This window comes from Papaver somniferum, chromosome 2 (genome assembly GCF_003573695.1).
Source record: "Papaver somniferum cultivar HN1 chromosome 2, ASM357369v1, whole genome shotgun sequence".
Taxonomy (NCBI): Eukaryota; Viridiplantae; Streptophyta; class Magnoliopsida; order Ranunculales; family Papaveraceae; genus Papaver; species Papaver somniferum.
In genome coordinates this window covers 60,711,781-60,724,475 of record NC_039359.1, presented here as the reverse complement: position 1 = coordinate 60,724,475, position 12,695 = coordinate 60,711,781, and the positions used below count along the sequence as shown (strand labels likewise).

The following is a 12,695-nucleotide window of genomic DNA, read 5'->3' as shown; positions in this document are numbered from 1 at the left end:
AAGTTCTTCTGTATGATACCCGCTTGCATCTTTTCCCTGGGAAGTTACGTTCTCGGTGGACGGGTCCTTTTATTGTTCGCATTGTTTTTCCTCATGGAGATGTTGAGATCAAGACACCGGATGGTAGTAGTTCTTCGAAGGTTAACGGTCAGAGATTGAAACCCTTTTTAGAGCCATTTCCTACAGGTGATGTTGAGGAGGTCCCTCTGGAGGTCCTTGTTTACCATTGATTGACCATCGAGGCAGTTGTATGTTGTATATTAGTTTTTGATTTTCTTCACCCAGGTACTATCTTTCCAACTTCTCCTCGTGTTATTTTACTTTTGGTACTGCTCTTTAATTAGAAACATTGAGGACAATGTTAGATTTAAGTTTGGGGGTGGGGAAGAAACTATTTGTTAGCTTTTAGTTGCAATAAATAAACTCCAGAGCCTAGAAATTTATGCATATTCAGGATGGCACTAACTAATCTAAGTGGATGGAAGAATCTTGGTTGTAGGAGTTGAGGAACCAATCTGATTAGATGGAAACATCTATAGAGTCTATTCATAAAAGCACAGAGCTCAGGTGTTAGAAATAACATGATAGTTGCACCATATCTCGTTGAGTCCTTTTCATTTCTTTTTTTTTATTTTATTTTTTCATTTTAAACTATGTTTCTCTAAGTGATTAGGTGGGGCACACGATTGAAGTTGTTACCACTGCTAGGATGAATTAGAGTGACTCAGTTACTAAAAAAAAAACAAACACCGGACCACTTAGACCAATCGGAATAAGTATTAACACTTGGATAGCAATATGCGTGTGTTCTCCCTGTTTCCGTCGCCTAAGCAAGCGTGGAATGCAGGACCCGTGGGAACTATCGTGTAATCTGCTGACAAGAAGCATGCGCTTGGATCAAAAAGATCTATTCATGCCGTTAATTTAAAAAAAAATGGTTATTGTTATGTGTAGTCAACTGTTGGTTCCCTTATATATGCCAGTTGTGTTGATATTAGTCAGACCGGTATCTCAGTCCATTAGGATAGGTTCATTCTGGCAGTGGCCTTCAGACAGATATGTGAAACATCGATCATTTGGTTAACATCAAAACCATCTACATTTTTCTATTTCCATCTCCTTTTTCTATCCATATGAATAGTTTGACTCCGATTATGATGTCCATAGTGCAACTATCTAAGTAGAGCTCTGTCACTTTATATGAATTTTAGTATGCTTGAGTGTAAACTCGTGTACAACAATTGGAATTTCGCATCAGGGTACTTCCTCCTGTAGTCAATGATTGTAAGCCAACCAAGGAGATTCTTTAGTTCCTTCCAAGGTTCGTTGTAGATAGCTAGGGTCTGGAGTAAAGGTTTTGTGGGTACACCTCTGGTAAACCCTACGGAGACAACACTCCGCCACTAGGGCCACCTAGTAGTTTAACGGCTTGTTGCACGTGCTAAGTGTAGTCATTTTACTTTCTAGATTAGATTTGCTCGAGGACTAGCAAATAATAAGTTTGGGGGTATTTGATAGACACATTTTTGTGTCCAATTTGTCCTCAATGTCCGTATTTTTGGAACTCTATTTTTGTACTAATATTGTGTTTTTATGTATTTTTAGGAAATAAACATTTTTGGAAAGATCTGCTCGAAAAATTATGTGGGGAATCCCCGGAGGACATTTGTTATTCGGACTCTCATTTTGGTTAAGGGGCAACCCAATTATTAAGGGGCACCTCAGTTGGGCATTTGCTATTTACACTCCACAGACGATTAGGGGCACTTCATCTCTTTAAATTCAAAAACTTTTTTTGGCGGGAAATGAAGTCTCAACTGTTAGAGTTTCAATCAACAAAATGAAGGTGTTTTAGGGAGATTCAATCGCTCAAACTTGGTAGGAAGATGTGATATGGCATGAGGAACACATTATGGGCAGTGGCGTCGATCAGAAGTGGCTGGAAAACGCGTGATGATCCTTGAGCCCAAAACAGAGCACGTGCACTGTAACACGAGCAAAAATGGAGTTCTTGTGTGCATGGAAGAGTCCTACTAGCGTTGGAAGAGTGTTGAGGCGTTGAGAAGACATTTGGGAGCGTGCAGGATCAAAGTTAACGCGTGCATGGGATTAAAAATGGAAATTTTCGTTATTATTGGCAGCCGAGAATATTTGGATTAAATGGAGAATATATGCAATCAATGGTCGGATTTTTTTGGCTCCAATTCACTATAAATACAAGGAAAAACAGTTTGGGAAAGGCTAGCAAGTTTAGAGAAGTGATTGGGAGAGAGTTAGAGCCGAGAGAATCGAAGGAAAGGGTCGACAACAAGAAGAGTTCTGTTGCTGCTCAGCTAAGAACACGAAGAACAAGGACCACCCAGGAAAGTCGTAGAGAAGTGTCGCTTAACTGCGACAATTCCCTATTCCTTTCCCGCGATTTCACAACAGCGTCAACTGCACTTCTCATGTGTCGTTCTTTTCAGACGTTTCCTATGTGTTGCAAAGGACGGTCATAAATTGATTTTCTTGTTATTTCATCATTTGTAATCAACTTGTGAGCATCAATAAAGTATTTTGAGTATTTTTCCAACATGATGAGAGGCTAAATTCTTGGTGATTGAGGTAATGGAGGATCTATTCACTCATGTTTGATTGGTAATATTTTTATTTATAATTTCGTTAATTATTTATTTTATTTAATTCACTTGGATAAAAATATAAAAAAAAGGATAAAATGGTTTTCTTAATTATTTATGAATCAGTTTGATGTTTTATGCTTAAAATATATTCTTTGATAAATCATGCTTAAGGATTACAACTTAATATTTGGACACCTTTTAAATTAAAAAGTGATTTAATAAGAAAAAGAGCTTAATAATAATTTCTGAAATATTATTTATAACCAATCAACTTGAAGTAATAGTGAATCCTGAGCCTTAATCTTTCTATAATCTTGACATTACTATTAATTTCCTTCATTTATTTATTTGTTTAAATCTTAAAAAAAAAGAGTTACATTCACAAGTTCGAAAAGAACCCAGTTTTCACCACTATCTACAACAACATTTGAGTTACATCACCAATTGGCCTGTAATCACTAGGTGTCGAAGGATGGTGAGTTTTTGGTATCAGGCAAGTAACAGTTTGGTTTATGAAACTAGACATTGTTTTATTAATGAAGAATTATTGTACTAATTGCACAATGTCATTACCCACTGTTGCCATTGTGATAAGTAGAACCCAGCTTGAAATCCATCGGGTCCTGGTGAATTCCAACTCGGCATACTTCTTACGACATTTAGGATTTCTTCCTTTGTAGGTAGTGATACTAAAGAATTATTTTCTTCTTGAGTAATAACTGGGGAAATGATGTCAAAAGTATGTTCTGAAAAAACAGGATTAGTTGACTTGGCAATAGAAGAAAAATGATTGGTAAGAAGGTTTTGAAGGTCATTATATGAATGATGTCATTGACAATGTTCATCTCTAAGAGATGAGATATGGTTTCTTGCTTTCCTTCTATTTGCCAGGGTATGGAAATAGGCTCTATTATTATCAGAATCTCTTGACCAGTTTTCCCCTGATTTTTTATGCCAAAAGTCTGCTTCCACCTTTTTCCAATGATTTAACCTTTGAATATTGTGGTGTATCTTAATGGATATATTCTCACTATAAGGTTTTGCTTGGAGAGTAGATAGATGATCTCTTAAATGCTCGACATGAAAATCTATACACCCAAAATACTTTCTATTCCATCTAGAGAGTTCACGTATAGTTTAACAGAGTTTATGAGATAGATCCTGATTATTAGACACAACCCATGCATTTGAAATGATATCAGAACAATTTAAATCCTTAAGCCAGCGTCTATAGAATTTCCATACATTCCTTGGTTTAGTTGATTCTGTCTCTGTAATTGAGAGTAAAGGGCAATGATCAGAACCTAAGAATGGGAGATGAAGGACTTTGGAATCTGGATAATCTCTGATCCAATTTGAGTTATGAAGGACTAAATTTATCCTTGCTCTTTTATAACCCTTTCCGTTAATTCTGTTTTTCCAGGTATGCTTTGAACCAGTAAACCCCATATCCATTAACCCTGCACTAATCCAATTTTCTAGAGAGGCAACACTAGTTGAAGCATCCTCTGCTGAAATGTGAACATTAAGGTCTCCCATGACAATCCATGACTGAAAAATATTTTCACTGAGATCCTTTAAGAATTCTCATTGTTGTTTTTTCAAATCAAGTTATGTTGACCCATATACGCAGGAAAGAAGCCATTCTTGTTTTGAATAATTTGAAGTAATGATAAAGTGCACCATGTTATCTTTACTACAAATTATGTCACAAGGAAATCCATCTTTCCAAAGAAGAGCTAATCCTCCCGATAACCCAATGGAACTAACAAAGTGGAAATTTGGATAATTTAAAGGCTGAATTAAATATTTTTCTTTAATAGATCCACATTTAGTTTCCATGAGAAAAATGATATCCGGATTATGTATTCTAATGATGTCTTTTAGATGATCTATGGTTTCTTTACCTGCTAAGCCTTGGAAATTCCATGACACAATCTTCATAGTGTTAAGAAAGAAGATTATTTGTAATAGAACATTGGGAAATAATAGTGTACTAGTAAAATAGATCTGAAGCGGTAATATACGAAATTCATATTGGGTATTAAGTGAATTAAAATTGAGAAGAGGAATTACCTGGCCATCAGTACTTGAAGAAGTTGCTTTACGTCTCTTAGAGTGGTTTTGCTGAAATAGTTCCATGAAATGAGGTATATGAGTTGGGAGATGACAAAAACTCATCCATACTTACACACTCATTGCCAGAGACATCCACATTATAGCTAGAAGAATGATAACTAGACAAGTTATCTTCAATTTGATTAACAAGGTATTTGAGTGGTTCTTTAAAAGCTTGCTCTGGGAGACATGAATCTGGATCTAAGTTGCTAGCATTGAAGTCATCAAATGATACATCCAGTTTACCTAAAGCAGTAGGATTTTAACATATCCATATTTGACCTGTATCCACCTTCCTGACCCATAGAGGAATTAAAAGCCCGTAATTGCTGCTCCACATCACCTTCAGACAAATTTCCTAAGATATTATCTCCCTAAATTGTGGTCCAAATCCTGATATGAATTTTTAGTATTACTAGGACCACCATCTTCAAATATGATTTTCTTTTCCTGTCTATGGACCACCTGACTTTTTGTTTTATTGTTATTAATAAAAACCTCAATCATACCTTGAGAGTTACAGCCAACCACTGATACTGGAGAAGAAGAAGACAAATGAATGTTCCTGATGTTGTTGTCTGCATCTTACTCTTTTAAAATAACTGCATCTTTGGACACTTCCACATTAAATTGCGCCGGAAGAATGTTTTTTGGGTCTGCATGCATGTCTGAAGAGCCAGCCCTATCATTTGATCTTCAACTCCCTGATGAGAACCAACTTGTTCTATAACTTTAGAGCTCTGTTCCAGTGAATCAGCTGTTGTATGTTGGTTTCCATATTTGACTCCTCTGGTATCTGGGTTTGTCCATGATGGAGGATTAAGAATTGATGTTGAAGGGAGATATCCTCTTTGTTGTTGTAAAAGATATGATGCTATAGTTTCACATTCAAGCTCTTTATGATCTATTGTATAGCAGTAACCACACAAATTAAATGATTGCTTTTCATAAAACAACCTGATTCAAATTTCCTCCCCTGCTGCATTTTTGATACAAAAACCTCTTCAGAGTGGATCTCTGACATCCAACAAAACTAGTGTTTTTTGTACTTTGCCTTTTGGAACTACACAATCAGGTGGATCTAGTGCTCTCACTTCTCCCATTCCAGATGCTATGCCATTAAAAATCTTTGGATACGCAAACCCCGGCTACATGTTGTAAAAACGTAACCAAAGAAGCACTTTAGTTAAATCCACTAGACTTTTTGGAATCTAAGGATTCCAAGTTTCCATCACGAGCAAGTCTCGTTCTAGAAACCAGGGTCTAAACTTGAGAACAATATCATATTCATCTGAAGTGTAAAACTTTATCCGGTAGCAGTCATTTTCCTCTCTTTTGATGATGATGTCTTTACTTTTTGGCCAAAGATTTTTCAATTCTTTATCAAGTTCACTTACTGTGTAAACCTTAGTGTCATATACTTTGCCTAAAAAACTGAACTTAAACTGCACTGCTCCCTGTAGAAGATCTTCTGTTGAAATATCTGGTTCCCTTAAAAATCTCAATCTATCTGTTATCAAAGTAAACTCCATTTTCTCTTGGACCTGAACTAGTTCCGAATCCATTGAAAGAGAACAGAAGAAGTAAGAAAAGAACTGGGAGAAAACAACGAGGTAGAAGATTAAAATAAATAATCAATTGCCTCTTATTTGATGGGTGAATGTTTTACACCTGGATGAAAAGTTCTTACATCTCCATAATTTAGTCTTAAAGTTAATTAATAGACTTCTACCTTGCTTCGAAACCCTAAAAAAGAGCCATGGGGAGAATAAACCGATACCAATTAATGCTTCATGCAGATACATAGAACAAAAAGGTATAAATTGTATCATCGCGTGCCATAAGAGAATCAAAAGTTGAGCCATGGAATCGTGTAAGCAGAGATTACGAGAAAAATAGGCAAAACCACTCCAATCTTGAAGCAACCTTTCAGCACCGAATCCAGTACCTAGTGAATAGAGATAACATGATCCATCAGATTACAAAATAAAACTGAACATGTATAAAGAAGGTGATTAAATTAACATGCAAAATGAGAAATAAATGATCAGAAGAGAGATTTAATTTTTCAGAATTAACGAGTCACTCCGAGTTAAAGATAAAACTTTATTCCTCTTTGTTAAGTACTTACATAGAATTAACTAATACTATTACTCCTTTATAGAAATTCAAGTTCAGCCCTTATTAGAGGAACTTTTTAAGTACACCATGTTTATAGAACTTCAAGTTTATCCCTTATTAGAGGAACTTTTTAAGTAAACCATTTTCATGGATGTCGAAATCAAATTTAAACATCTTAATCAAATGTATTATGAACCAGTGGAATCAAACTTGTTTTGAGCATGAAATTGTTTACGAAATGTTCGAAATGTTGAATAATTTGGTAAACATGTGTAGAATGCCCTCATGTTGTTTGGGACAAACAAATTCCACTATCAAACCGGCTAACATGTCGTGATGCATTTCAATACTGTCATGTACCTCCGGTGACTGTCCTTGTCCAATGTGGTCCATTTTATGATATCTTTAACAATAGGAGAAGTGCAAAATGTGCTGTGCTATTACAATTATGACGCATAAAGAAGATTAAATTTACAGAAGCAAAATACACTATCTGGCAGAGTGTCACACATGGTTTTAGTCCACCTTGTTGTCAAGATACGCTAATCAGTTCATTAAGCAGCACTTATGGCACAAATGTATCAATACACGGCGCGTAAAAATATGCCAAAAAACACGTAGTAATACACGAAAAAAGGGTCGTCTTAGAGTCAATAGTGGCGAATCAAAAAACAAGCTCCATCATCAAACATTGGTTACGTAGGGTTCATGTTTTCTTTATGCACTTTGATAACAAATGTTAATTTCATACTTCGTTTATGTTCAATTTTCTCCATGTCAAATAAATGTGAGGTTAGAGAATAAACAAGATTAATTTCCATGTAATTTGATGTTAAATATGCTCGTATATGTATATGTATACCTGATAAGAACTGATCCAACCTGAAGCGTATGTAAAAGATAATCCATTAACTGATTTACATATTTTGTTTTCTTACAAATTTATCATATTTCCATTTCCAAGCTATATAAAATAAGATGCTTGATGAAACTGGATTCCGTGAATCCATACCAGGAACTACCCTCCATGTACTAGAATTGAAACTAGTTACCATTTTGATAGAATCAAACTTTGTCATGGGAATACAGAAATGTGACAAGGAAGCATAAGCTTCTGCCATATTTTGGGAATACTTTTCACTACGTATTAGAATTTTTGTAGGTGTACATTTCAGTCTTTTAGTTTGTCTGGAACTCCTTGTAAGGTTTTTTTCATTTAGTTTTTCAATGCGCAGGAAGTTTAATAGTTTTAGGGGTATGTTTAAGCGTCTTATTAGGATTGGTTTATCTATAAGTCTATAAAAAGAGATGTCAGGTCCTGTATTTGATCATCGAAATTTATAAAACCTTGTTTATTACTTATTTATTGTGTGCAATAACAACCATTTCTGGTGGCCGTGATAAGCATTCAGTTCTTATCATTGGTATCAGAGCGGTTTCGACTCCTTGTATGACCAAAACTAGAGAAGGGAAAAGAAGATTCATGGAGCAATTGACAACACAAGTCACCACGATGGCTACATCAAGCAATCCTTTGGATGAACATTTAGAGAAATTGTTGGGAAAAAGACTCGGCATCAAACCGTGGAGTCCACAATATGTCTAAGAATAATGGGAAGGTGATTTTTCGACGGTTTCAAGGTACAAAGGTTGGTTATATCGCGCTGAATTGTACTTTCAACTTTATGAAATACTACCAGCAAAACAGGTGTAGTTGGCAGATATTAATCTTGATGGGAAAGCGTTGCAATGGTATAAGTGGATGAAATAAATGTCTCCTAATCGTAACTAGGAAGGCTTCTCTGCATCTTTTCTGAAAAGATTCGGACGCACAAAGTATGATGATCCAGCTGCGACCTTATCTAAGATCGGTTAGAATAATTTTAGTTCCATCAGGGATTATCAAGAGGAATCTGGACGACTATCAAAACAGGTAAGTTGGTTCGTGTAAATGGAGTGAACTTGCACTAGTGGAAAATGAGTTTTTAATGACTTCCTGGGCTTCACAAATACTACTGTCGTTGGGCTGACGTAACTAAGTTTTGTGAGCGAAAGTGGTTTTATGGAAGAAAAAATCGGAAAAATAAAACTTGTCTCATAAACAGTGGTTTTATTAAAGGGTATTTTTGTAAACATAAGAACCACTGGGAGAGCAAATGGTTTCTATTGCCCCAGATTTCTCCTTCCCTAAAACTTTATCTCTCTCTCTCTTAAATCTTATTTAGATGCGGTTTCTCTTTCCATCTTCTTCATCTTTTCCCCCGAACAGAAACTACCAAACCCTAACTCTGAATCCCTTGTTTCATTATAATTCATTCTACTAATATACTTCATTCAAACTAAACTCTCCCAGAACCCATGATTCGATCTGTAGCTTTGCATCAATATCTTCGATCTGTGATATTTTCTTCTTTCTTCAATTTCTTCGATCTGTATCATTTCCTTATCTTCAATTTCTTCGATTGGTTCCAATCAACTATTCTTCTATTTTGTCTTATAACCAAAGAAGAAATCGAACCTCCTTTCATTTCATTATCAGTAGCAAATCGAAGAAGAGTTCAACAGAAATCAGTGATGAAGAAGTTTTGGTTTGAAGCAATTCTTCAATTAGGAATTATCAGTGAATTTCTTTGTGTTATGGGTAATTCTCAGTATTATATCTACAAATGGCAGGGTAAGAAACACAAAATAAAAAACCCCAATTTTCTTAGGTTTTTTCTAAATGTGACTATTGTACTTATACTTTACTGATTATGTTAATTTATGTTAATTTACAGATAATGCTGAGCAAAACTACAATTATGAAGATCTTACATGAAATAGTAAAGATGGTAAGATTAACTATTAGTCACTTTGAACATTGAATTTTGTTTTCTAGCTTCTAGAACTTGTTATCTTGATTATATTTAATTTTGACAATATGGGTTGATGGGATTTCAATTGAACAAAATGATATTGGGTTTGTTGTATATGTTTACAGAAGTCATGGTGATGATTTCCTGATAAGTTATGTTTACAGAACTATGAACCTGTTCTGCAACTTGTTCATAGTCTTCGAGAGTGATTCTTCGAGATTCTATATCTCACCATGAAGAATTGTGATTTCTAGCAACGTAATTGCTGATAGATTCTGTTGTGTATCTGTGATTTACTATGAAATTTCTTTCCTGTGCAAGGGTATTTTGTGTTGCATTCAGTTGTGCAATCTTAAGTTCACCGCTTTCCGATTGTTTTGTGGTTGACATATTCGCTACTTTTTCAGTTTTTTTTTTTTTATTATGGGTAGAAGTTAAAGAAAAGAAACTCGTAATGAAGATTGCTGACCTCTATGAGTCTTGAGACAAATCTAAATAGTTATAAAGTTTGACTTTGATGCATTTTTTGGTTACACTTTTGAAAGTTTGTGTAATGGGATTGCTATGCATCAATATGGAAGAGGATACATTGGCATCAATATGGGATTGTTATACAGGACATCTATTTAGTAATGGGATTGTTATTGCATGTGCATTTGAAGGAGTATCGCTCTTTAAATTTGATGTATGCTGCTGATATGAATGCTGCAATGCTTGATTTACAGGGAGCTGGGTTCAAGATGACAAAAAAGATATTCCTCGCCATGTCCGAGTGAAAACTTTGCTGCATCACAACTTTCGTGAGTGACTGCAAATGGATCTTTTTGGATATGCTCTCGCTCAAGTTGATGTGCTGGATATGTGCCACTTCGGCACAATTATCATAGGTTGGCTTACATTCTTTTCCTAATCTTCACTACGTGCATACTTCAAAACTAATGCATTCTTGTTATAGCTCGAGTTTGTTTTTTAATTAGGTTTTCAAATGGTATGTGTGGGTTCAGGATTTATGATATCAATCTGTGCTTCCTTGTTGCAGACTTGGCATGTCCGTACTCCAAGACCTGTTGCATCAAAACTTGCCATTAGGCAGGTGACGAGTTGTATCATTTTTCGCAGAGTCCCGCTCAATGAATCATGTCATGACCGGTCTAAATGCAACGTGTTCTCGATCCTCTTCTGCCCTCAGTTCTTGAGGTACTTGTATCGTTCCTGGAGCATTTGGTTGTGGAATGACGGTCATTAGTCAAGCTCTTTCTAAGGTGGGGTTGTTGTTTACGATTGATTTAGGTGTTGTAGATGTTGGAAACTCTTATTTGCACTAGCTCGTTTGTTACTAATCTGTAAGTAATCTTCAACCTTCTTTATATCTATGTTCTAGTTAGTATTGTTGGTGTACTGAGTTTATCTTTGAAGGAGTTGTAAGCACTGTCAACCAAATCTATGTGATTTCTCTTTTGCTTCAAGTAGATTTTTATTTATTTTGATGAAGTGTGTTTATCATGTTTTTAAGCAATAAATGAAGTTAAATGTAGCTTGCATTCCCTTCACATGCATACCACTAGGTTATATATAAGATACAATCAAAGGCTTGAATCATTTTAGCATTAAACTTCAATAATTTATGCCACTGGAACTTTATAACTTTTACAATATTGCTTTAATCATCAATTGCTTATGCTTATACCTTTTTCCTATTTGATGGAATTATGTTCTATGTTGTGGTTTTAATGGATGTTTCTTAAAATAAATGACCGTCATATTTAAGTTTTTGGAGCATTAACATAAAGATTTACAACATTATTGTTGTTTGCTTCGGATATGCTTGTTGTTTACCTGGGCCTACTAATTTCAAAGACTAATGCAGCTTCTTATTATGTTGGTTGGGTACTCGTGTTTCGTATCGTAGGAGTTGCTGGATACACTTGCTGGATCTTCTTTGGTGGGCAGGATGATAACAAGTAAAGCCTGTCTTCATGGAAGATATTGTGACCTACGAATTACTTGAATTCCCTAGATATGGTGCGTAGCCTACGAATCCTTTAGTTTTGTGTCCCTTAAGAGAGACATTTTCAGTGAATATATATTTAAGGATGAGGATCCATAAGTGATTCATTACTTGAATTTATGATAGAAAGTGTATGTGAATGATCAGTTCCTGATCTGGGATCTCGAACATCAAATTGGAGTCAGGATAGTATCGTTCCGAGTATACCAATCCTCGTTCTACACCAATTTGATTAGATTTAGAATTCTGCACAATTTATCATGCTGGACAGTTACCATATATAATCATTACACCTATTACATGACTTCTTCGACTAGCATAGACCTTAACCTTGCTAGGAGAGATATGGTCATCCTTGGTGCTCATTGTCGTTGTTATTATTGTTGCAGAGAATACTTGAGCATGCAGCCTACCGTGATGTATCTTTTATTTTTTCCATTGTTGTTGACTAGTGGTATTGTGGCCATATATGTGCAGATATTCTTTGCTTGAAGTATCCTTTGTATTGGAGCCCTTTTGTCAGATTTCAAGTGGAAGCTTACTTCTCCACTAAGGAGGATGAAGTTGTTGCTGGAAGTTCTCTTGAAGACATGATATTAAAAGAAACCAATCTATACTAGTGTTGCTGGAAGTGCTCTTGTACAATTGAAATTAATGAGTGTATTTTCAAAGTTTTAATACGTTGAACTGGGGTAATATTTAGATATTGAAGTTGTAAACTGAATCCACCTTTTAATATAAATGTTAACTTTGTTTTCATATATTAATTTTAGTTTTAATTTTGATTTCAGCTCCAATGTTAGTTTAAAATTCAGCTGAATCAGCTTAACGATTCAGCTGAATCAAATCATTTTTTTTTGTAAAATTATGAATATAAACCAATGTGTCTATCAAAGTCTTGTGAATACAATGAATATACTGATGAAAGAAGTGGTTCTTTTAAAGAATTCAACTTTTGCCAAGACAGTTGTT

At 35.2% G+C, this 12,695-nt stretch overlaps 1 long non-coding RNA gene across 4 annotated transcripts; it reads left to right on the top strand.

Moving 5' to 3' along the window:
- The first annotated feature begins 9,024 nt into the window (after positions 1–9,024).
- Positions 9,025–12,484, top strand: LOC113347799. Of its 4 annotated transcripts, none has more exons than XR_003359250.1 (6): positions 9,025–9,534; positions 9,638–9,691; positions 10,441–10,602; positions 10,755–10,912; positions 11,006–11,737; positions 12,201–12,484. It is a non-coding gene; the product is annotated as an uncharacterized LOC113347799 (long non-coding RNA). The 4 variants fall into 4 exon arrangements; XR_003359249.1 differs by having other exon boundaries at positions 10,755–10,977; positions 11,625–11,737; XR_003359251.1 differs by having other exon boundaries at positions 10,755–11,058; positions 11,625–11,737.
- Positions 12,485–12,695: the final 211 nt, after the last annotated feature.